Source organism: Mustela erminea, chromosome 16 (assembly GCF_009829155.1).
Source record: "Mustela erminea isolate mMusErm1 chromosome 16, mMusErm1.Pri, whole genome shotgun sequence".
NCBI lineage: Eukaryota > Metazoa > Chordata > Mammalia > Carnivora > Mustelidae > Mustela > Mustela erminea.
In genome coordinates, this window is record NC_045629.1 from 36190286 (window position 1) to 36214638 (window position 24353).

Consider the following 24353-nt stretch of genomic DNA (forward strand, 5'->3'; position numbering starts at 1 on the left):
CCTGTCAGAATGGCTATTACCAAAAAGACAAGAAATACCAAGTGTTGGTGAAGGTGTGAAAAACAAAGGGAATCCTTGTGCACGGTTCATGGGAATGTACATGGTTGCAGCCACTATGGAAAACCATATGGAGGTTCCTCAAAAAATTAAAAATGGAATGGAACTACCATATGATCCAGCAACTCTACCTCTGTGTATTTATCCAAAGGAAATGAAAACACTAACTTAAAATGATATGTGCACCCCTATATTTATTGCAGCATTATTGACAAATCAAGACATAGAAGCAAACTAAGTATCCTTGAGTGGACCCTGTGATCTCATCTCCTGCTACTCTGCCCTTCCTCCACTTGTCCCACCCTTCCACCTCCGCTTCCTCCATCATTCCAGGCACACTTTTTACTTAAGCCCTTGGCACTGCTATTTCCTCTGCCTGGAGACTCAATGCTCTTCCCCCAGACGCGTACAGTACTCAGCCTCTCACTTCCTTGGGTCTATCCTGTAAAAGCCTTCTTCTCAGCAAGATCTTCTCTCACCACCTTATCTGCTATTTCAACTCCCTTCCTTCTCCCACACTTCACTTCCCTATTTTAGGCTTTATCGTTATATTACTCATCACTCTCTATATACAATGTACTTAAACTGTCTACTATCCTCCCCAACTAGCCAATAAGAATATAAACTTCAACACCAGAGTTTTTGGAGGGGGTTGTTTGTTTGTTTGTGCCTTTTTGTTCAGTGTAGAGGAATATCCCATGGCTTAAAACAGAGTCTGGCACATAGTAGATACTCAGTATCTATTACATTAACAAATATGCATATGCCTTATTTTCCTGGATTCAGTATTTCAGCCCAGCATAATAGAAGGATCTGACTATAAAAGGATCTCAATAAACATCTGTTGTTGACTTTAATGACTGAATAAAACAGTTGTTTTCATTTCCTGAACTTCCGCAAAAAACTAACACTTCATAGCTTCAAGACTGTCTTTATTGGCCATGGTGGTCCACTGCAGTGAAAGGTACTTTAGGGAAAAAAGGATGGGTAGCAGGCAAACCAGTGCAATTATTATTTTTTTTCTTTTACATATCTGTGCAATTTTGCATGAATTTCCCCAGATTATTCTGACTCAATGGCAGTTGTTAATGACATAACTCACACCAATATACTCTCAAAACCTACCACTTCTAAGAGTTTAAAATATTAGACGAGTACTCTTATGAAAAGGCTATTGAAGAAGTTCCAGGAACCTAAAATGCCATACCAAATATCAGGAAAGTATTTGCATCACTATCTGGTTCAAATAATCCTCTGGAAATTCAAAGTTCATGTTAACCTGATATTCCTGCTTTGGCTCCTATCACCAAATTCCTGACAATGCTTCTCAGAGACAGGAGCACCAATTCACTTCATTGACAATTGCCAGAATTATTTCCTTTTAGTTTCTTTTTGCCCTTCAAGATATCTCTAACTTTATAGACTTTTTACCTTTTTTTATCATTTCCCCAGGGTTTCTCTTCCTTCCTTCCTAGATCATTATTTTATGGTACATTCCTATACATCAGCATGTTTACATATGAAAAGGAAAAAACCAGCACATTTATTTTTTCTTCTTATAAATATATGATGTGGATTTGGAAGCCACAGGAATAATAAAGAAAAAAAAACTAGTAAATGTCAGTCAATATTAATACAGAAAGCAGCAAGATAAATACATGATAAAGAGATACACTTTCTTTCCCTCATGTCCTCAGAATTATATTTTTGTTGATAACTCTTACAGGCTGAGAACAGCTGACCCACTGCTTCTTTACATTTGCTTCTAGCCATGAAATCATGCCAGGGCTACTCGGGAGGTTACCTGCTTTGGTCCAAAAGAAAAAAAGAAAAAGACTCTCATGAACCTATAATTACCAACAGATAAGGAGGAAATTGATTTGGTTGACATGTCTAGAGCCATTTACTAACTCTAAAGAAACATTGTTTCTTGAGGCTTCCAAATTCCAGTCTTTCAGTCTTTCAGGGTCTTTCAGTCCTTCAAAATGTGCCAGGCTCTCCCAGTAACACTGAAGTATATATAAACATCTCCAGTGTTTATAATGAGAAGTCAAACCTGCAGATACAAGCTGGATGCAAGAAGGCTTTCTGACAACCAGGCCCACGTCCCTGACCATGTAGCTTTACTACATCCTCCACAATTATGTGCTGCTAACTCAAAGTTCCAATTTGCCCAGGGCTTAAGTTGCTGAAAATGTGGCGCTTCATTCTTACTGGTATTTCTAGCACAGCCTTTCTGAAGCTGGGATTACTAAAAATGTAATCAGTATTCTTGCCGCAATGATGTTCTTGTTAAACGATGTCAAAGAGTCCAACTTAACTTCAAATTTCTTAAAGGCTTCAATAAGCTTCACCACATTATGAATCATCAAAAGAAGATTCCCAAACTTATTAACCCAAACTTATTTATTTACCACAGAACTCTTTAAGTGTGTGTGTCTGTGTGTGTGCGCGCGCGCGCGCACGTGCGTGGGGGGAATCAGGGAGGGGGAAGGGATGGTAATTGAAGAGACAAAATTTTTTTTTTAAGATTTTTTTTTTTTTTTTTTGACGGAGAGAAATCACAAATAGATGGAGAGGCAGGCAGAGAGAGAGAGGGAAGCAGGCTCCCCGCTGAGCAGAGAGCCCGATGCGGGACTCGATCCCAGGACCCTGAGATCATGACCTGAGCCGAAGGCAGAGGCTTAACCCACTGAGCCACCCAGTCGCCCAAGACAAAAATTTTTTTCTTACAATCTTAAGAAACATTGATGTTCCACAAAATTTTTAAAATACTGAGAATAAATGTCACATTCATTTGTTTCAGTTCAGTTCAGTGAAGTTTTAGCTTGCATTTTACTTATTATGAAAAACCTTTAGCGTCCATTCAAATATATAGGGGCTCCTTGCATTTTTTCCCCTGTAAGCTTCCGTTCTTGTCTCTTCCTGTTTTCTGTTGACTCTCATCCATTTAATCTTAACTTTAATCCACGTAACAACACACATTTCCGATGATCTCCGCGATCATTCTGGGCTCAGAGCCCAGTATTGTCTGCCCTGAGCCTGCATGTGGAAGGGGGTTGCTTTATTAAGGAGTCCAGAAAATCGAGGTAATTCCAGGAAAAGTCTACCAAACTCAGGAACCTTAATGAAAGCCACAATGCTAAATAAGAAAAAAACAAGAAACCTTGGTTCCCAGCAGCACAATTCCCTCACATTTATATTTTAATTTGAGAGAAATTTTTAGTGGCCTACGACTTTGCTTCCTTCCCCTTCCCGCACTCATATTTTTTCACTTTAAAACAGTTTGACTAGTGTTAATGAAATAGTAAGCAGAGTAAGTATTATTAAGAAGGAAAGAATTCTGCCATTTTGCTATTAAATTCTTTCTTTTCTTTGACTCTATTGCCCAGCGTGCTGGTAGTGGTGAGAGTGTGAGAGAAGATGGGCAACGAACGAAAAGATAAAAATAAGTTGAAATGTGACATGTATAAATTCAAGAAATTATACCCAAGGAAAAGTGAGTTATTTCTTTCAGGTATGCTTCAACACTCTGGGGATAACAAGCTGGCAAAATTCTAACACAATTTTCTTCTCTTATTTGACTTACGGTGCTCTGTACTTCATTGTGCGTTTCTATTTGCAAGAAACACCAGTGACTCCAGTGATTCCCACCCCCAATTTTTTTATTCCAAAATATTTAAAAGGAAAATGGTGATTGCAGTCTACACACCTTCCTGCTGTAAGTCTGACAGGAAAAGGCTGCCTTCTAGTGATCCTATGTCCAGCTCTTGGAGGTAGAGATAGAGAGGAGACTCAGACCTTGGACATTTTATCTCTGTTATCAACTATGCTCAGACTCTTCCACCAAAAAAATTCAGCTCTGTGAGGCGCCTGGGTGGCTCAGTGGGTTAAAGCCTCTGCCTTCAGCTCAGGTCATGATCTCAGGGTCCTGGGATCAAGCCCTCCCCGCATTGGACTCTCTGCTCAGCAGGAAACCTGCTTTCCTTCCTCTCTCTCTCTGCCTGCCTCTCTGCCTACTTGTGATCTCTGCCTGTCAAATAAATAAATAAAATCTTAAAAAAAAAAAATTCAGCTCTGTAAATTCCAAATGCTCAAGAAGACTCTAAATGCCAGTCATGGACAAAATTTTAAAGACATTAACACTTTGGATTTGATTTGGTTCCAAAAGCAGAGTTACAGTTATAATTAGTCCTAACCTTTGACAAACACTGTGTAAAGAAACTAAAGTAAGCTTTTCATGGGCAGAGAGGTGTCAGGAGCTCAGAACATTCCACAGAGAAACTTCAAGATTCAGAGTCAGTGAAGGGCAGGGCTTTATACTTATTTGTATTATGATAAAAGATACTTTATCACACCTGGAGGAAGGTACTGCCAGCTTGCTGTGGAATTTTACTGACAAATCAAATATGGTTAAGACTGAATGCAACAGGAATCAAGTCTTCCTTGTTCTGTACTGCTCCCGTGGCAATCTTGTGCTCACACGGAATTGAAATTTGAATTTTAGTGGAGATTGGTCATGATGCCAACATTACAGACTAGTCAATGATAAGATTAAGGGGCAAAATATGAAGACGTTCACTTAACTTTTTTTTTTTTTTAATTGGAGTTTGGAAATGCAAAGGTAGAAGTACACAGTGGAGGGACCTAATGAAAAACCGATGTCACATCATGGACTGAAGCGTCAGTCAGAATGGTATGGAAGCCAGGAAGCTGTAGTTGACTCAAACCCTGGTGCTCACTGATAGTCTTCTTCTAAAGGGAGAAATTTTCGGGTATTCAAGATGAAACCTTTACAACAACCCAAAGCTATAACAGATGGTATATCTGTGCCTTTTGCAGTGTCGTTTCAGGCACATTTGGAAATCTAATCTGCACTTTCCCCTCAAGCGCTGCAGGGAGAGTCATTTCCCAGTTCAGTGCTGTCAGGTTACGAGACTGAATATTGCACACACTCTGAACCAGCATGATGAGACTCGCTCTGATTGCCAAGAATCCAGAGCTGGCAGGAATTCTCACAGTCCCCTAAGCCAACTTTGTTCAAGACCCAGTCCATCCTAAAAGAACCAACCATACAGAGCTTTGCTTCATTTGCTGTGTTTATGTGCATGAATTCTCTCCTAACAGGAAAGGAATGGGATTGTAAGTCAGAACTTTAAACTCCTCTGCCATCTATAAACTGGGTGAACTTGGACATGATACATATCTTCCCTGGTCCTTCAATTTTTTTTTCTATAAAGTGGGGTTAGAATATTATAAATTGAAAGGATCTCAAGGAGGAATAAGTGAAAAACACATGTAAAATGCACCTAGTAGAACACCTAATTTATAACAGATAGTCCCTCATTGTTAATTCAACTTTAAAAGCTTTATATATGGTTTCATTAAGGGAGTAAAAAAAAACTAGCTTGCGATAATTCTTCTTATCCACAATTATTGACAAAAGTTGAAACATCTGAGGTATAATCAGGAACATTATTTTCCCTGGGATGCACTGATGAAGTCTTAGAAAGTACAATTGGAGAGTTATTAGAAGGTCTGGTTAATAGTTAAATTAGGGATTAAATCTATTCAGCTTCAAATCCTCATTCTAATAGTTCTTAATTGGGTAATCTTTTACTTAGTCTCTCAGTCTCAGTTGTCTCATCTATAAAATAAAAATTATATTAACAATTACCTCATAGAGTAAAGTGTCTGATGTATGGTATCTACCAAGTCTATACCAGTTTGTATTAGAATTATTAGTAGTTGTTTTAACTAAATTATTAATAGTAAGTGTTATTAATTGTTCTCCCTGTATTAGTTAGAATAGCTTAGGTTATACTGTGCTAATTAACACTACCAAAATTTCAGAGGTTAAAACAGAAATATTTCTCTGTACCATATGCTAATGACCAGTGTAGGTTGGCAGGGGCTCTGCTCATTGCTCAGTTCATCATAATGCCTCAAGGAGCCCAAACTAATGGCGGATTCATCTTTACACATGCCTCCATTGTTACTGTGGTAAGAGAAGAATCCTCTGGAGTGTCTAGGATGGGCAATTAAATGTTTGGCTATGGAACTGACTTACAGTTCACTGTGTGGAACCAGTCACATGACCTGTCAAATGGAAGGGGATAGGCAATCCTCCCATATGCCCAGATGTATACAGATATTGGATATTGGTGATTAATGGAACCTACCACATTTTTCAATTACTTTTTTTTTTTTAAAGATTTTATTTATTTGAGAGAGAGAGTGAGCATAATGGGGTGAGGGGCAGAGGGAGAAGCCGGCTCCCTGATGAGCAGAGGGCCCGATGTGGGACTCGATCCCGGGACTCCAGGATCATGACCTGAGCCGAAGGCAGTTGCTTAACCAACTGAGCCACCCAGGTGCCCTCAATTACTTTCTTTTCTTTTCTTTTTTTAAAGATTTTATTTATTTATTTGACAGAGAGAGATCACAAGCAGGCAGAGAGGCAGGCAGAGAGAGAGGAGGAAGCAGGCTCCCCGCCGAGCAGAGAGCCCGACGTGGGCCTCGATCCCAGGACCCCGAGATCATGACCTGAGCAGAAGGCAGCGGTTTAACCCACTGAGCCACCCAGGCGCCCCCTCAATTACTTTCTTGAAGAGCTTTTCCCATTTATGCTGACAGGTGGAAACCATTATTTGAGGAAAGCAAAAGAGGATTATTTTCTCCCCAGAACTGAGCATGATAATTCTTAATAAGGAAAGCAGAAATGTATAAGAAAAGGGCATTTATTCATTTATTTATTTTCATATTACTTAAAGGAAAATGTAGTGTAATTGAACTATAGTTTCTCATGACTGATGTAAAAAAAGATGGAAAACTAAAATCATGTTGAAACAAATAATACATTATATGTTAATAAAAAATAAAAATCTCTTGGATAATGATCTCATGTAAATGAAATGGGAAAAATTACTCAAAAATTCATTCAAGAAATATCACTTACTTTAGTTATGACAGAAAATATAAATTTTTTATTAACTCCCATTTTACATTGTCAAAAAAAATTATCCTTCAAGATTAAACTGTTTATCATGGACAAATCAGAGTCCTCTCCAATAACTGTTTAGGAAATTAGCTCTTCAATAAACATTGTTATCCTAAAAGCCAGTCATTCTCACCTATCTTCATAAGAATAGGTATTCTCTTTCTGGAGTCTGACTAATATCATATGACTAACAAGGCAATAGTTCGCAAAATGAGAAATTCTAAATATATGATATTGATATATATATATATATATATTACATATCCTCTGTGAGCTTAGTCTTCATTAGTAATCCATAAAAAAACAAAAAGCTTTCATCAAATTCACCTCAGAATTGTTGGTCCTTAGTTGATTAACCTCTGTGTAAAAAAGAATAATTCGGAAAATTTCAGTTAAAACCTCCATAGATTCTTCTTTTTCCTTTTAAAAGCAATGAAATCTAAACATTCTTTTTTATCCCCCCCCCCTTTTTTTCCTGGCTCAATCATCAGAATCACTTGCAAAACTGAAAAAACAAAAAACAAACTTTAAAAGTCTCAGCTCAAAATCATTCAACTTCTTCATTTTTTTATTCTCCACTAACCCATGATTATGGACATGTTTAAAAGCTTAGTTTGTGGGTTTTTCATTTTGCCCACGCTTCTTTTCACCACTGAAGTTATTAAGTGGAAGGTGGCAATCATCCCCTGCTGACAGTTAGAACATACTTCTTTTTCTTGTTCAATAATTGCAATATTTCAGGCTATTCATGAAACCACTTTAGAGACTATGGCTTTTGAAAATACCTTTTATACATATTTTTTAAATCACATATAAAAGGAATCCTGTCCTACTGAATGACTGCCTCCCTTTCCTATCTAATAGGAATAACAATTGAGATGACAGTGGGTGCCCACCATGGCAATGGCTTTAATCACTGCCCTTCCTCCACTGTGTCTGACCACCCCCCAACCTTATCTGCCAGGTAACTACACCTTCACTTTAAGTCCACCAACTGCTTGAAATCAGATGCAAGATTTCACGTATATTTACAACCATTTTTTTCTGCAGAGGGGGCTTTCATCTGCTGTACAAAATGGATTCATGACCCTCCGAGTTATCAAAAGCTACTGCATTTGGAGGCATCTGGGTGGCTCATTTGGTTGACCGTCTAACTCTTGATTTCAACTCAGGTCACGAACTCAGCATTGTGGAATTCATCCCTGCATTGAACTCCATGCTCGGCGTGGAGTTGGCTTGTCCCTCTTTCTTTCTCTGCTCTTCCCTGCCACCTCTCTAAAAAATATTTTTAAAAATCTTTAAAAAAAAGAAAACACTGCATTTGCTAGATTTCCATTACAGGGCATGCAGCCATTTAGAGCTCAGGATATGTCTCGGTGGGGTGTAGAAGGACAGTTTTAAGTATGAGAGCAGATCCAGATTGGCAGGTGGACATGCTGTGCAGTTTAGAGGTCCACAACTACAGGTAATATCCAAAAGTTCAACATAAGCTATAGGTTGTCCTAGTGGCCCAGAAAACACAGAAACAAACAAGGAGCTGGTGTGTATGTGACAGATCTTGCAGAAAAGCCGCATTGGGCAGATCTGGCAGAAAGGCAACATCTATTCACCACTGATGGGAGATCCCGGGCACTGGACACTGAGTCTCATGAAATAATGACAAGGACCTTGGGACAGGTTAGTTAGAAAACATCGATTTTACCCCCCCCCCATCCCTCAACAAAAAAGTCATGCATAGAAATCAAAAGGAGGCCCTAGTCAACAAAATTAGAACACAAGATGGAAATTGTAACTGGGAACCAAGAGTAGCTGAGAAGCTAGCTAGCTGAACACTAAAAACCATTCTTTTCTTCTTCTAGAGTAATGGAATTATAGTTGAGTACATAAATATTTACTATAAAAAATGTGACATATTTATATGTATATGTGCTGTGTGTACACATATGTGTATGTATTTATACGTATTTAAAAAGTATCAAATATCTACTGAGATCCTATCACAGTCCAGGCACTATGCTTAATTTAAGAGCCACAAAAGTGAAAAAGAAATGAGTTTTACACTCAATGTGTTCAAAATCTATTAAGGCAAAGACACATGGCAAAAAATTAGAATATGACAACTTATATTTGAGATACACATGTGCCATGGAGTTGAGAGAAAGCTATGCCTAATCTTTCCAGGATCTCAGGAGCAAATTCTCTTAAGAGGGAGGTTTACCTGTCAGGCTTACAAATCTCTCCTCCCTGGGGCCATGCTATGCCGCTGATGGACATCAAGTATTCCTGGCCAAGAGGAGAGGCCCACAGCAACTAGGCCCAGCCATGCATTGATGTCTTAGTCAATCTGGACTGCTATAACAGAATACCACAGATTGAGTGGCCTTTAAACCACAGTTTACGTCAGGTCACTGGCAGATTTGGCATCTGGTGAGGGTCTGTTTTCCTGTTCATAGACAATTGTCTTTTCACTGTGTCATCACATGGTGGAATGGGGGAGAGAGCTCTGAGGGTCTCTGTTCTGATGATGCTAATTCCATAATAAATTTTGGCATGAATATGGAGAAACTGAAACTTTGTGCATTACTGGTGGAAATGCAAAATGGTGCAGCCATTGTGGAAAATAGTATGGTAGTTCCTCAATAGTAAATGAATGTAGAAATACCATTCAATCCAGCAATTCCACTTTCTAGGTATAAACATGAAAGAATTGAAAGCAGGGATCAAAACAAATATTTGTAGGCCAATATCACAGTGGTATTATTCACAAAAGCCAAAAGGTGAAAACAGCCCAAACGTCCCTCTGTGGATAATGGATCAACAAAATGGGTATATACCTTTACTAGCATGCTATTCAGCCTTAAAAGAAAATTAAATGCTGATATAAGCTACAATATGGATGGAAGTTGACAATATTAGGCTAAGTGAAGTAAGCAGAAACCAAAAGACAAATAATTGTATGATTCCACTATACAAGGTCTCCAGAGTAGTCAGATTCATAAAGGCAAACATAGAATAGTGTTTACCAGGGGCTAGGGGCAGGGAAGAGTGGAGAGTTACTGTTTAATTGGCACAAGTTACAGTATGTGAAAAAGTTCTGGAGATGCACAGGGATGATGGTTGCACAATAACATTAATGTACCTAATGCCACTGAACTGTATACTTAGAACTGGTTAAAATGATAAAATTTGATGTTTATGTATATTTTACCACAAAAACCCACAATTAAAAAAAAAATATTTAGTTATTTGACAGAGATCGCAAGTAGGCAGAGAGGCAGGTGGTGGGGTGGGGGGGAGCAGGCTTCCTGCTGAGCAGAGAGCCCGATATGGGGCTCAAACCCAGGACCCTGGGATCATGACCCGAGCAGAAGGCAGAGGCTTAACCCAGTGAGCCACCCAGGTGTCCCCCCAAAACCATTTTTTTTAGGAATTAATTAGATGGATATAAATACCCATCTAAATGATGGATCCATCTAAATGATGGACCATTTTCTACATAGGTTTATCCAAAGAGTATTTTTTTTTAAGATTTTATTTATTTATTTGTCAGAGAGAGAGAGTACAAGCAAAGGGAGTAGCAGACAAACGGAGAACAAGACTCCCTGCCAAGCAAGGGGCCTGATGCAGGACTCGATCCCAGGATCCCAGGATCATGACCTGAGCTGAAGGCAGATATTTAACCGACTGAGCTACCCAGGCGTCCTCCAAAGAGTATTTTTGTATGGTTAGATTTTAGGGTCTTAATTTCTGCTATCACACTGTTTGAATGAGTAATGTATTAAGGATAGCTTTCTGAAGTATGCAAAGGCACACAGTTAAAGGGAGGAGAATATGCCTGTGAATGGATTACTTAAAGAATTTATGGACTACTTCCAGTGACAATCTTCCAAGGTAAAATAGGAAAACTATTTTCCAAGATGGTTTAGATTTAGTTTTATTAAAGACCAAAAGATAAGCTATCAAAATCTCCATTATTCATCGACGTAATATTTGTGTTGATATGTTCAAAAATAAAAGAAACTGATTTTGGTTAAAAAAAAAAGGAATTAATTAGTTGGAGTCTGAAAAGTACTTTCTAGGTTCTTCAAACAACTACAGTATGATTTTATTACACAGGTTGCTAAATAGATAAGAGATACTGCCATGAAATCTGGGGCAAATATTACTTCAAAGATTCCTCTGCAAAAAGTACTGAATCTCCCTTCAATTTCCTCTGCAAAATGTATGAAAAGTATTAGTGCATAACTAGATGCTCATTGGGAATTACACAGCAGTACCATGCACGTGACCTGCGTTGCAACTGACATGGGTCTACACATTTTACATGAGTTAGATCAATATTCATGGGGAATGTTTATTATTTCAATAGTTCCTTTTCTCCCTTTCAATTTTCCCCATGTATATAGGACACAAATATTTGATCATGACAAATAATTTTGAAGTTCCTCATGATGATTCGTTTCAAATTCATCAAAAGGATATAAGAAGAAATAGATTTATTTAAGATTTATTTATTTATTTGAGAGAGACAGTGGGGAGAGGGGCAGAGGGAAAGAGACAAAAAGACTCCCTGAATGTGGAGCCCTGTGTGGGGCTCAGTTCACGACCCCGAGATCATTACTCAGCTGAATCAAGAGTCTGAGGTTTAACTGACTGAGTCACCCAGGTGCCCCAAGAAGAAATAAAATTTTGATAAATACATAAATACCTATCTAAACATATATTCATATGTACTACATGAATATAATATCAAATACATGAGAGAGACACAAATAGACAAATGAACAGATGGAGAGATAGAGAAGCACGAATTTAACCTTCAATATGCAATAAACCTACTAATTTTGAGATCCTACTTCCGATTTAGTTTTTCCCTTACTTTTCATGTCATTGCCACAGTAGAGTCTTCAGTTAAAAATGAGGTGCCCAGATTTGTGGTTGTATCTCAGTGATTCTGGACCTCTTCCTCTAGGGATCAGAGGACAGACCCTATCATGTCCAGAATCAATCATGTAGTTCAATATCGAAAAGGTCACTAGCTGGACTTTTGGTTTCTGGACAAAATTATTAAAGTAATTGATGAGGGCACAGAAGATAAGCTGAGGACAAAGCAGAAGCTGACACCCCGCAACCCCACCCCCCAGGGGATATATGTGACATTCTTCAGGCACTCCTGGCTATCCTAAAGGGAAAACAAACAATTAACTTGTAGAGATCACAGTCCTGCAAAGCCTGAGTCTCCCTCAGTTAACAAATGTCCTAGTGATTTACAAGGAGAAGATTTTCTTATCAATAGCCTAACTTCCAAAGACCCATAACTCAGTTCCTGAAGCCCTAACATCATCCTCCCCTGCATAAAATTGAGGGAGGCTGAGGCAGAGGGAAATGTACATAAAGTTACATTTCTCCCAACCTAAAGCTCCTTGATAAGGACGTGTGAGAGCAGGAGTGTGACATTCCTCCAGGAAGCTCCCAACTATTTTACTACTAATGCCTTACTGAAAGGAAAAACAACCTTAATTTGGCAATCTCAAGGCCTCTGGTATCTTGTAGGTCCTCTTTAACATATGAAAGTTCTTTTAAACCCTCCCTCCCACCTCGCTTACTTCCCCCAACCTGGTAGTATATAGTTAGCCACCCCTCACAACCCTGGGGCAGCAGCTCTTTCTGTCCCTGTGTCCTGTCCCCGTGCTTTAATAAAATCACCATTTTGCACCAAAGACATCTCAAGAATTCTTTCTTGGTCATCGGCTCAGGACCTCCCTCACTTATATTCTAGAACTTCATCGTAATGATTAGGGAAAGCAGAATAAATTATGTCCTCAAATACTAAACTTAAACATTAAAAATAGATTTTACCCGCCCCCCCATCCCTCATTTAAACACTAGATAGGAAATCAGAGAACAATTGTGTCCTGGCTTTCCCACTTAACATCCAAGCGACTTCAGGCACCAATCAGAGGATTGTCAGTATCTTCATCTATAACCTTGGGTTAATAATAATGGCCCTGCTTCCTTCCAGAGCATTTGAGTGCCATAAATTAGACGTAAATACTTTCAAAATTATAAAATGCTTCTACAAATGTAAAGATTATTATCACTCTGTAATTCCCACAGATAACATATCACAAAAAAAGGGAAGAAAACAACGGCATAAAATGATTCAGCAAATATCGAAATGTAGTAATTCTACTTCACTGAAATTTGAAACAAGATATTTGAGATGCTCTTCTTACATCTTTAAGGATAAAATAGGAAAAGGAGGAGGCCCAGCTGTTATAAGCTGTATGTATGAATTAAGAAACAATCCAAGTTAATCAGGTCTGTCTGGAGTTCTGCCTCCACAGCCCCGCCTCCCATCTACAGATTCTCTGTCTCAGATTTAGTGACCACGGTTGACATTGGGCAGGTGGATTCATCTTATCATAGGACTTTCTGTTACCTGCTGAGAGAGGGAGCAATAAGTCAGCCTCTCCACTAATTGAGTTCTGACCTCATAGGCCTTTTCTAACAACTGAATTTATTTTCCAAGTTCTGACCCTGCTTTGTAGACACCACTTATCACTGGATCCTTTATCAATTCTTGACAACCCTGTCCTCAGCCTTTTTCCCTTGTGTCCATCTTCTCTCAGGAAGTGTCACCCTTTGCCTAAAGCCCAGCTCTCATCTGAGATCTTGACCTGCTAAGAGTTTTTCTTGCTGCAGATTGCTTGGATGGGAGAGCACTGCCTGCTGACACACTCGGGCTCATCACGCAGCTGCCTGCACCAGGCTCTTGACCTTAAAATTCCCTGACAGTCTTCCCGGGTGCTGCCTGATGCATGGGATGCCCCCTATGACCCACCGAATGTTCTCCATTCCTAATATTCTGCTTGCTTAGATGAAGTTGTTCTTAGTACCTACTGGTGATTTATCCCTAAGGGTCTATCCGCTTCCAGGGATTGTTACCCTACATGGTCTTCATTTGCCACATGCTTTCTCCGGGCCAAACCTTGCCAAGTCCTTTTTCCAGCTTTGAGCAAAAATGGCTTGACAGCTAATGAGCTGTCTGCTGATGCTTATAAGTTGCTCTTCAAAACTTATCAGCTGAAAACAACAAACATTTATCATTTCACTATCCGAGAGTCAAAAATCTAGGATCAGCTTACAGGGCAGGTACTTCTGACTTAGGGTCTTTCCATGAGGTTGCATCAAGATTTGGCCATGGCTGTAATCAGCTGATGGGGCTGGAGGATCCCTTTCCCAGATGACTCATTTACACAATTTCTGGCTGGAACTCTCAGTCCCTCTCCACCTAGATTTCTCCATAGACCTACTCGAGAACCTTCCCTTCATGGCAGCTCGCTTTCATCAGAGTGAGTGAGCCGGAAGAGAGAACAAGGTAGAAGTCCAATGCCTTTTACAACCTAACTTTGAAAGTTGCACACCAATTCTTCTGCCATATTATAATGGTAACACAGAGAAATCCTGATATGATATAGGAAAGACCTATACAAGGGTATGTGACTAGCAGGTGGGGAGTATTAAGGGCCATGACATGGCCTAAACGGAAACAAAAGTTCTGTAAAAAACAAACAACAATAGAATACCCCCAAAACAACAACAAAAACAACAAGCATTGCTCTTTAGTCTATCCTCCACCCCTTTATATCTAATTGGTCTGCTGAATTACCACACCCAATCCAGAATATAAGCCAACTAGGAGCCATAGTACTTAGACAATTCCCAGTAGACTCCGTCCCATTGACTCTCCACTTTCTCATGCTTTGTGCTAATCTCTTTGTTCACAGATCTCAATGACAATCTTGGATAGGAAACTACTGGCTCCATTCCCAGGCCCAGAGAAATCTCCAGTTTCTCATTATTAATCAGATATCATTCTGAGTGTAGGGAAAATAGAGGAAAAAGTCATTGAAGCATATGGAGAACTTGCCTGCTTGTTGGAACCATCAGTATACCTCATAACAATGAGTTCAGTTCATGATGTCATGTCAACATCTTCTCAAGCACTTTCAAATGGTTCCCAGTGTCTATTAGTTTTTCTCCAATTTTATTTAAGAATTCCATACATCCCAGAAAAGATTCTCAGTGTAGTATTTGCATTATTAATATTCAACAAATTAATAATAATGGCAAAGACAATCTTCTTGATTTGATTATGATTATACTTAACATATCAATCCAGTCAATAAACTATCTCTTAGCTGAACTTCTCTATAGTACTATTCCCTCTTTTTTTCTCTCTCTCTCACTTTTTCTTCTGTGAAATGAGAATAAGAAAAATTTTCAAAATCACATCTTCCTGAAAGCAAACAGGAAAGTAGAGCCCAGAGAGATGCTGTCCATAATTTCTTTTGATCTTTCTGACAATTTTTTGGACAATCCCTTTGCTCCACATAAGCATGTATCTTTCTGTCCTTCATCAGTAGAAGCCTAGATGCCGCACACTCTCTATCTGATAACTCAAGCACATTCTGTGGCTGTTGTTAGTTTTTCCTCCTACATTTAACCTTTCAAAGCCGGTGTTTGTCATGCTTGGTCCTGAGCTCTTAAGTCTTCCTTTTATAATTCTCCTCCTACATTACCTCACTCTTCCCTGTGGCTTTAAGTTCCCCTCTATCTTAACAATGCTTACCTTTGTATTTCCAAGCCAACTGCCTCTCTTGAGCTCAAGTGTCATATGTGCAATGTCTATCCAGTAGCATCATTAACATATCCTATAGATTTCTCCAACTTAACAAAATCCAGTCTTGATCCTGGGCCCTGCTTTCCAACATTGGTTTCTCTCTCTCAGTCTTTATATCTCTGTAGATGATATCATCTAGCTGCATAAACTGAACACCCCGGAAATTATCCTCGAATCCTTTTGCTCTCACACATTCCCTGCCCCCAATCTATCCCCAAAATCTGGTCATGTCTGCCCCTAAAAGAGATGGCAATTCTATTTTTCTCCATTCCATTGTTCATCTCCTCTGTCCAGGTGTCATCACTTTTCCCCTAGTTTCCAACATTGCTCTTTTAACATCTTTCATCCTTATCAACCATCTCCTCCTGCAACAACCAGAGTAATCAGTTGAAATTTTTAGTCAACTCTATCCAATGATGTTCTATTGTACATAGACAAGTCTAAATTTCTAACCATAGTCTGTGATGCCTGCAGGTGACCCACACCTACGTAGTCATACCTTTCTCTTCCTCCTTCCCTGGCCTCCCAGTCACAGTGCCTTCTTTTTCTTCCTGAAACACAACAACACAAAAGATTCCTTTTTCCCTCAGCGCTTTCAGATCTATTTCTTCTGTTTAGGATGTTCTCCCACTCCACCTGTAATACTCAGAGGGGGAGTTAACACTCTGCAATCAGCCAAGTTAGGTTTCACAAGTGACCACCTGGAGGAACCTGGGTAGCTCTTTCTCCTCCCCCCAAAAGGCTGTAGATGAGATTATAAAGGTAGCACTTTTGCAGGGGCACCTGGGTGGCTCAGTCAGCTAAGGGACCAATTCTCAATCTCAGCTCACATCACGATCTCAGGGTCCTGGGATTGAGCCCTGTGTTGGGCTCCATGCTCATTGCGGAGTCTGCTTCAGATTATCTCTCCCTCTTCCACGGTCCCTCCCCACTCTCTCTGTCTAAAAATAAATAAATAAAATCTTTAAAAAAAAATGCTACACCTTGGCTGCACAATATGTCATAAATGTAACCTTGTAATTACTTCATTAAATGTTACTGAGTCACATGTTTCTCATTACTCTTTCACAGCATTCCTGGGGTTACCTGTTATAAAGAGGGACTTACACTTTTGCAAACTGATGGGCAGCAAAGTGCAGTGGTTAAGAGCCTGGTGGAGCGGTGGATAGGAAGGAGGCCTGCAGCTGAATTAACCAGGGTCGGGCGAGAACTCAATAAACATGAGGTCAAAGGGTTTGAATGAATACCTTAATGTTTTGGCTCTGGAAATTAATCTGGGTAAGTGACGGCATGAGGGGGGTAAAGGACATTGGGTCTTAGTGAGTCAATGGATTGTTGGATGAGGGACACTAAGTGAAGCCAGCCAGTAAGAGAGGAAGTAATGGCAGAGAACAAGGGGTTATAGTTGAGGTTATAAAGTGACTGTCTGAGGACAGGTGGAGGGCAAGATTATTGCATGGAAGGAGTCAAGGAACCAAGAGATTAAGGTCTTTGATGGATCATCGCTGTGACTATGGAGACACAATAATTGTGACAAGAGTAAGGTAGAACAGAGTGACCTGAAGCCTAGACATTGGGAAGGGACCTGAGGCTCTGGCAGGTGCCTGCCGCAAGGAGAGGCCATGGGTCAACTGTAAACCACAGCATTATGGGATGCCTGGGTGATTCAGTCAGTTAAGCCTCCAACTCTCAGCTCAGGTCTTGATCTCAACTCAGGTCTTAACCTCAGGGTTGTGAGTTCAAGCCCTGCATTGGACATGGAGCGTATTTAAAAGAAAAATTAGTAAATAAATAAGTAAACCATGGTATTATTGTGAGAATGTATATTTATATCATGCTTTCCTCTCTAGAAAACATTTAAATACAGATCATCTCTTTTAATGTTTTTCTTAAGTCTGTGAAGTAGGATTTTGTGGGGAAAGACAACTAACATCTGCTCCATCTATCCTCTGGAGCAGGAACTATGCTAAATGTTTCTCATGTCGTATCTTTTATTTTCAAGCCTACCCACTGCCTGGCAACTTTTGTTCTCCCCGGCATAGTCCTGGAATTAACAGTCGGCCTCACTACTCTATCAAGTTAATGAGAAGAACTGTTCTCTCTTAAAGACTTTTCGACTGCCATTCCCAACTTTTCTAGATTGGGGGGATAGTAACTAAAACAGTGTTAATCCAATGGGAAGACCCTGTTTGGGAAACTCCGAGCAGAAGAGGTCAGACAGGTTGAACCGGTGAGAGAGGATAAAATGAGAACATCGAGTTACGTGGTCTATTTGAGAATAACTTAAAAGAGGAGGTGAGAAATTAGGTAAGAATTGAGAGCAAGGTCTCACTACCATGCTGCTTGAGTGCTGGATAAGAGAGAGTTTGTAATCTACGTGTTTGGGCTACCCTGTCTGAATCCTGAATCCTTCTGAATGCTCCCACCCCCACAGAACAGAACCGTTCCATGCTCAAGAGAACGTTTACCAATTAACCAGCACTTATCATACACAGACACTGAGCCAAGCGCGTTCACTTTGTCTCTCAAGGATGGCTATTCTGATAAACAGCCATGATGGATGCTTTTATCGAATATATCCTCACCCCCTCTTTCCTCTGCCCTTCTCTAAAACCTGAAAATCCCTGCCTGTGTAGATATTAATTACTAGTCTCTTTCCTTACAGGAGATAGAGACCAGATATTGTCTCGGGGGATTTTATGAGCTTTATTTCACACAAGACGTATTTCTTTGTCCCTAAAAGATGACTGAGAAAACCTGCATGTGAAATCAGTGAGGTCAAGCGACAGTAATCACCGAGGTCAGGGCTCACACTTTGTATTCAGTGGAGCAAGTATGGGGCCTCCTGAGAGATAAAGACCCATCCCTCCTTTGAGGTTGTGGAATGTCTGAGTGGAAAGAACAAAAACTTTGGGTTTAATTCCTTGTTTGCGTAGTTGCTAGCTGTTCCGTGTTAGCCAATTTCCCACATCTCTCTGTACCTTAATTCCCCACCCCTAAAATGAAGATGTGAGTAATAATATCTGCCTTATTGAGTTGTTTTTAGACATGAGGAGTTCATATACACTTTGTACTAATACACAGTATGTATTTGGTTAACATAACTATTATTTTAAAGTCAGGAGGATCAGTGAATGCACGTATCATCTGAATTGTGTGTGTTTGTGGGATAAATAGGAATTCATTATCCCTACTAAATGTTCCAAACTAGCCACAGCAAATGCTATTTTTAAACTACTTTGTATGCTTTAATGTTTCTTTTCTCTCTCTCTCTCCCTCTTTTTTAAACAGAAGAGACAAGGAGATTATCCTACTATTTTTGTTTAACCTTTGGTATGCAAGAAGTCTTTTGAAGCCAGCAAACAGTTCTTCCTCAAAGCCAAGCGAGAGTGAGGAAAAGGCAGCAGCGGTCTTTCCCTTTGGTTCAGTCAAGGAAGCATGAACTGGACTGAATAAAAGAAGCTCGGCGAGGTTAGATGCCTGGGCTACTGGGTCATCACAGACTCAAGCCAGAGCTGTCCAAAGAAGGACGAGCTGTATGTACCACTCCACCGTCACAATCCATCTCAAAATGGAGAAGACAAGCTTGGCTTGACATCTCTTTCTCTGAATGCAAATGCCCTCTGATTTACAGTCAAGTTCCTTGAATGAATGAAAGAGAATACAATGGAAATTAGAAAAGTTTAAGTTAGATATTTGTTTCCTTAAAATGTTTTTCAAAAAATTTTTTTTTCTATTTCCAAGGACCCTTGTGTATTTGGCTTGTCTTTTTTGGAACAAAGATAGACTCTGGTCTATGCATTGTGTTTCCTTGTTCCCTGAGGGCCTTACAGGGATGTTATTCCTGCAAAGATTGCCTGATTTGACCACTTTGAGGTTGGGGAGATGGGCCTCCCACTCTTGCAGCAACATCCTGGTGTCAGGCAGTTATGTCTAGGAGCCAAAAGATAGGACTGGAGCCATGGCACCTTTTTTTTTTTTTTTAAATTTACGTTTCTAAAATCTAAGCTAGTTTCTCTATCCTAATGACTAAGCACAATAAATATTTTCTGAAGCAATAAAACAGGGACAAACTCTTCTCTCCGTGCATTTCAGCAACATTTCTGAACTGTCGATTTCTTTCAAGTGAGAGCACTTAAGAGTCCGTCCTCTCTAGAGGGGTAAGAGAGCATCACTCTCAGAGGGAGGGGGAGCACTGCCCGCCAGGGAAAGCAGCAGACCCTGCTCACAGACTCTGGTTCTACTGGGAAACTAACGCAAGCAATCGTATTATTTGCTTGACTTGGGGAAACCAGAGCGGGAATTCAGCTCAGGCTTTGGGGAGTTCATTTCTTTACATGGAGTTAATTTGGATATAGATATTGTAGATGGAGCAACAGCACGAACATGTGTTTCATGAGCAAGTGATGGCATGCATTATAGATGCACATAAATACCTCGCGTGTATTATTAAAGCCTTGTTTTGTGTACATGTCACATAAATATTCAAATGTTTTGCGAACTGATGGCCTCATAGGCAGAAACTGGCACTTTTGAAAATATGCCTTGGTCATTTTAAATTTGGCTTTGACCCCTTTTAGATGATGCTAGAGATCTAATTCCTCACAGCCCTCCCCCTTCCTCATTGTCTTATAGCTCTGCTCCACCTGCTGGAGTCACTTTTCTGACTCCTGATATAATCCATGCTTGTGAAGCCTTAGAAATGTTTGGGGTTTTTTTTTTAAAGATTTTATTTATTTATTTAGTCAGAGAGAGAGAAAGAGAGTGCAAGCACAAGCAGGCAAAGCTGCAGGCAGAGGCAGAGAGAGAAGCAGACTCCCTGCTGAGCAAGGATTTTTTTTCCCCATGCAGGACTCCATCCCAGGACCCTGGGACCTGAGCTGAAGGCAGTGGCTTAACCGACTGAGCCACCCAGGTGTCCCGAAATAGTTTATTTTTGCCCTTAGCATCACAAATTAGAAAAACAAACAAACAAACAAAAAAACGAAAAACCTTAGTGTGGCCTTGTATTGTTTCATGGATAAACTTTTAAAATGGGCATGGCTCTACAAGCACACAGGTTCAGGGTTCATGAAGGTCGTAAAATGAATGAAACAGCCAGCATCCGGGAGGGAAGCTGGATGACCTGCTCTGTCCCTTCCAAAGCAGTTCTACTGTATTGCTGCTGGCGATACAGATACCGGCAACTCTACAGATGGACGTCTGTGAAGTTCAGCCACACACAGAGAGAATGCAAAGACAGTGGGGCTGCAGACAGAGGAAGCACAAGAAGGACTGGGCCTGAGTAGGCAGCAAGTTCAAGGCAAGAATAACTTGTTCTTCTCCAGAGTGAGGCAAAAACAAATTCTTTGGGTAATAATGAACTTTGTTTTATTGATGAACATTTATGAGTGTTAGGAGACAGAGTGTGTGGGCTGTCACCGGGGTAACGAGTGGGCAGTAGTTCAGCAGTCTGGTAAATTTATGGTAAAATTTAGAGAGGATTCATCAGTACGCTTCAGTCTCCTCATTCAGAGCAACATCGGGGGAGGCTGGGATGATGAGCTCCACCGAGGGTCAAGGAGCGGAGGGTTGGGGGCAGCTGAAGAATCCAGCCTGATCCATCACCAGTTCATCAGGAAAGGGGAAATGAAGAGTGAACGGAAAGGAAATATGGGAAAAGTAAAGTAGGACATGATGAAAAAAAAATTAAGGCTATTTTTAGACACACAAGTACAATGTATGTAATAAGAATCTCTGCATGACAATGACCAGATACTCTTGAGACATGTTTGAGAATAAATCTCCAGTCCTTTGTAACCCTGACCCGTACTTATGCAGGAAAGTACAGCTTCTTGAGGCTGTCATCTGATGTCTCAACCAACTAACCATTGGTTGATGGGTATGTAAAAGGAAAAGTCCTTTATTAAATATGCTCAGCAAATTTCTCATTAAGAAATATAATTAGCTAATTATATCAGATTAGTACAGCATAGGATTAGTACAGCCAGATTTGTAAGATCTTGAGTAAGGAGTTACTAAATTATAATCTATTCTATCAGGAATTTCTGTGGAAAGAATTAAGACATGTTATAATTAAATATGTTCCTAAATTTTCATTGATCAACAAAGAGAAGGCTGCTGCATTAGCAATATGTTCAAATTAAACAACTCTTCTGGTTTGTCAGTCTTCTAGAAGAGCCATAATCGAATGGTGTGCCTATGACTCATTCACAGTTTGTCATTTATTTTATATTTTAAAGATTTATTGATTGATTTATTTTAGATGGGGAAAGGCAGGGGAGAGGGAGAGAGAAACTGAGGCAGACATGGGTCTCAATCTCATGACCCCAAGATCATGACCTGAGCAGAAACCAAGAGTAAGACGCTTAACCAACTGAGGCACCCAGGTTCCCCACAATTTCCCATTTATTTTAATTTTGTAATGAGTTAATGTTTTATTTTTTCAAGATTTTATTTACTTATTTGACACAAAAAGAGAAAGAGAGCAAGAGAAAGAACAACAAGCAACAGGAGTGGGAGAGGGAAAGTGCCTTCCCTCAGAACAGGAACTCAGTGTGGGGCTTGATCCCAGGATCCTGAGATAATGACCTTAGCCAAAGGCAGAAGCTTAATGACTGAGCCACCCAGGCTCCCCATGAGTTAATGTTTTAAAGTTAGAACTCCAACATATGTCAGGGACTCTTGCAAATTATTTCCCTAAGATTAATCTAGTTAATGCTAATAAATGGTTGGTGTTTGAAAAATAATAGCTTTTCATCAACCTGTGGGCCTCATGATTCACAATTTTGTGTTGACATATTGACTTTTACGCCTTAGTGGAACTACAAATGCCAGTAAATGTGGCTGCCGAAATGCACGGAAGATTCTGTTGGCATCCTTGGAAAGAATTATAAAACAAATAAACAAAAATGACAAAGTCAGAAGTGACAGGAAGATCTTAAAAAGTGGATCATTTGAAACAGGTGACTTTCATATTATTTTCTCTCTCTTCACTGATAACGATGGCTTCAATGCTCGTCTTTTCCAGGAAATAGATGCTGAGCTTTACTAACAGGGCGTAGTAAGTTTCAGTGTTTTCACCACTCATTATAAACCAAGATTCTCTCACAGAAGTCCCCATTAGAATGCAAATTTGAACTTTTGTTTCCAGACCTCACATTCATGATGAAAAAGTGAAAGCTTTATTTCTCATAATGTTTATTTTATTCACATCTCAGGGAACATATTGGTCTTTAAGTCTGTCTACCACCCATTGACAAATTACAGTGGATGAGACCCTGCTAACTGACAGATAATTCTATCAGTAGAAGGGAATGGGAGTTGAAGATCAACTCTCTTTCTTCTCTGCAGCCTCTATTTAAGTATCTATTACCTATTAAATACTTTTGTGGCCTGCAGCAACATTCAGGCTGAGGCAACATTTTCCCCAGATAGCTCCCACCAATGCCTAAGTATCATAGGAGTATTAGAATGGGGCCATCTCCACCCAACACAGGATTCCTCTAATGGTCAATCTTTTTATTCCAGGGCTTCACCATTGGTAAGTGAAGGTCTTCTCAGAGCTATGCTGTACTTCAGGCTCTTCCTCCCCAGTCCTCCTTCAACTGCTCCTCCCATGGATCAGAGCCTCAGTGGCAGAAGTAGTCAAGGAGCACCTTCAAACACCACTGAGTGGTACACATCCAATTCTGTCTTAGCAGCTGCCTAGCGTCTTAGAAGATCAAAACTTACTAATGAATTCAGAATGGTGGTTTTAATTAGCAAGAACTATAAAAATTTTTAAAAATCAAAAGAATAAGAAATTGTGTTTACAGACATTGAGATTTCTGACTTAGGATCAAACAGAAATTAAAAATTGGTTTGCATCATTTGTAGAAGGCTGTTTGTTCCAGGAGCCATCAAAAAAGTGAAATCTTGTCATTTGCAACGACATGGATAGGACTAGAGGGTATTATGCGAAGCAAAATAAGTCAATCAGAGAAAGACAATTATCATAGGTTCTCAATGATACATGGAATTTAAGAAAAAAGCAGAGGATCATAGGTGAAAAGAGGAAAAAAAATGAAACCAGACGAAACCAGAGAGGGAGACAAACCATAAGAAACAATCTCAGGAAACAAACTGAGGGTTCCTGGAGTGGAGGGGGGTAGGGAATGGGGTGGCTGGTGATGGACATTGGGGAGGGCATGTGTTATGTTGAGCATTGCTTGTTGTGTAAGACTGATGAAGCACAGACCTGAACCCCTGAAAAAAAGTATAAATTATATGTTAATAATTTAAAAAAATAAAACCTATTTCATATAAAAATTTTCTATTTGATCCAGTTGTCCCATGTACAACCAATGATATAAGGGATTAATATTTCTATCCAAAAAATTCATTAATAGAATAAGTGAGTCTTCAAAATTTTGCTTATTTTGCATACTAAACTACATTTATCTCTCTCCTTTACTCACTTCTACATTAGATCCAGATTCTTTTTGAAATAAATTTATTAAAAACCCAATGAATCTGGATTTGCTAAAGTCTCTCAGAATAAAGTCACCTAAATAAAGGCTCTGTGACAATTTGAAAACATTACTAAACTGTAGAATTCAAATGATATAG